Source organism: Cottoperca gobio, unplaced genomic scaffold (assembly GCF_900634415.1).
Source record: "Cottoperca gobio unplaced genomic scaffold, fCotGob3.1 fCotGob3_277arrow_ctg1, whole genome shotgun sequence".
NCBI lineage: Eukaryota > Metazoa > Chordata > Actinopteri > Perciformes > Bovichtidae > Cottoperca > Cottoperca gobio.
Genome location: NW_021166890.1, coordinates 19794 through 22500, shown reverse-complemented (window position 1 = coordinate 22500; position 2707 = coordinate 19794).

Below are 2707 nucleotides of genomic sequence, written 5' to 3'. Positions count from 1 at the left end.
TGGTGGGGGGGTCGTGAGGTCTTGTTTCTGTAGATGAGTGAGTCTTCCGTTCCTCCAGGTTGGAGACGCTGAGCGGCTCGTGACGTGCAGACGTCTCCATCTCAAACTGAAGGAGAAGCGTTTCTGATTTGAATGTCAGTTTGTAGTTTCCAGACGGAGCGCTGCAGGAAGTTTAATGTTGCACATTAAAGGTTTGTAGCGTCTGCATCAGGTCAAGAAGCTTCGAAATGAGCTTTATATGAATATTGGACATGAAGAACATCTCAGAACCTTTCCTCGTGTCCTGACACCAGTTAATTTTTAACTAAATATTTCCTAACAATTAAAACATAATTTCTCTTGTGCCATGAAAACATTCGCCGTGATCCTGTTTGAAACAGCTGATGTGCGTCTGCACAACCTTCATGTCACTGTCCTCCTGACCTTTGACCTGCTCAGTCCTTGTTTCCATCTTTCCAGGATCAGAGACCAAAATAACTCACCAGCTGCTTCAACAACCCTTTACTCACTTTGTTTAAAGACCTTTAGAATATAGAATATATAATATATATAATCAGTCGTGTTTGAAAGAACCAGTGAGGGACCGTCTCCACAGGAAGAACTCTGAAGTGTTTAAAGCCACGTTTAGACGCTTAGAAATGTTTACTTTGCATTTGTTGTGGAAACAAGAAGCTCTAAAGTTTAAGACTTTATTTCTGTGTGAAACCTTTAAGTTTGTAAAACATTCAGATTAAAGGACCATTTCACTGTTTCTCCCCCCGAGCCTGTGTGCAGCGCAGCGTCCACACGGCGGCGCTGTCCTCCAACACATGGAGGTGAAGCAGCTGACGGATGAAGCAGCTGATGGATGAAGCAGCTGATGAAGCAGCTGCTGATGGAGCAGCTGCTTCATCCGTCAGCTGCTTCATCAGCCAGCTGCTTCATCAGCCAGCTGCTTCATCCATCAGCTGCTCAGTCAGCCAGCTGCTTCATCCGTCAGCTGCTTCATCCATCAGCTGCTTCATCAGCCAGCTGCTTCATCCATCAGCTGCTCCGTCAGCCAGCTGCTTCATCCGTCAGCTGCTTCATCCATCAGCTGCTCCATCAGCCAGCTGCTTCATCAGTCAGCTGCTTCATCCATCAGCTGCTTCATCAGCCAGCTGCTTCATCCATCAGCTGCTCCGTCAGCCAGCTGCTTCATCCGTCAGCTGCTTCATCCATCAGCTGCTCAGTCAGCCAGCTGCTTCATCCGTCAGCTGCTTCATCAGCCAGCTGCTTCATCAGCCAGCTGCTTCATCCATCAGCTGCTCAGTCAGCCAGCTGCTTCATCCGTCAGCTGCTTCATCCATCAGCTGCTTCATCAGCCAGCTGCTTCATCCATCAGCTGCTCCGTCAGCCAGCTGCTTCATCCGTCAGCTGCTTCATCCATCAGCTGCTCCATCAGCCAGCTGCTTCATCAGTCAGCTGCTTCATCCATCAGCTGCTTCATCAGCCAGCTGCTTCATCCATCAGCTGCTCCGTCAGCCAGCTGCTTCATCCGTCAGCTGCTTCATCCATCAGCTGCTCAGTCAGCCAGCTGCTTCATCCGTCAGCTGCTTCATCCATCAGCTGCTTCATCAGCCAGCTGCTTCATCCATCAGCTGCTCCGTCAGCCAGCTGCTTCATCCGTCAGCTGCTTCATCCATCAGCTGCTCCGTCAGCCAGCTGCTTCATCCATCAGCTGCTTCATCCATCAGCTGCTTCATCCATCAGCTGCTTCATCAGTCAGCTGCTTCATCCATCAGCTGCTTCATCAGCCAGCTGCTTCATCCATCAGCTGCTCCGTCAGCCAGCTGCTTCATCCGTCAGCTGCTTCATCCATCAGCTGCTTCATCAGCCAGCTGCTTCATCCATCAGCTGCTCCATCAGCCAGCTGCTTCATCCATCAGCTGCTTCATCCATCAGCTGCTCCGTCAGCCAGCTGCTTCATCCATCAGCTGCTCCGTCAGCCAGTTGCTTCATCCGTCAGCTGCTTCATCCATCAGCTGCTCCGTCAGCCAGCTGCTTCATCCGTCAGCTGCTTCATCCGTCAGCTGCTTCATCCATCAGCTGCTCCGTCAGCCAGCTGCTTCATCCGTCAGCTGCTTCATCCATCAGCTGCTTCATCAGTCAGCTGCTTCATCCATCAGCTGCTCCGTCAGTCAGCTGCTTCATCCGTCAGCTGCTTCATCCATCAGCTGCTCCGTCAGCCAGCTGCTTCATTCCGTCAGCTGCTTCATCCATCAGCTGCTTCATCAGTCAGCTGCTTCATCCGTCAGCTGCTTCATCCGTCAGCTGCTTCATCAGTCAGCTGCTTCATCAGTCAGCTGATGACGTCACAAAGTTTCCAGAGGTCAAAATAAAACAGAATTGACTAAATGTGAGACTTTTTCTGTGGCTATGAAACGATAACAATCATCCTTAAAGAACCTTTAGTGGAGACAGACAGGAAGTCAACCACAGTTTGATGAGGTCACTTAATTCATTTAATAAAACTGCATTTAAAGGTGAGAAACTTTGTGCTGGAAGTCAAATAATTGAGAAAATGAATCTGCAATTAAGTCATGTGAAATAAAATATCAATATATTTGATGTTTTCATCTCCTCACACGTCATGCTTTAAGTTCTGATGTTTTAGAGACACATTGTATCTTCTCTTTGTAGTCTTTATCTTCTCTTCGTAGTCTTTATCTTCTCTTTGTAGTCTTTA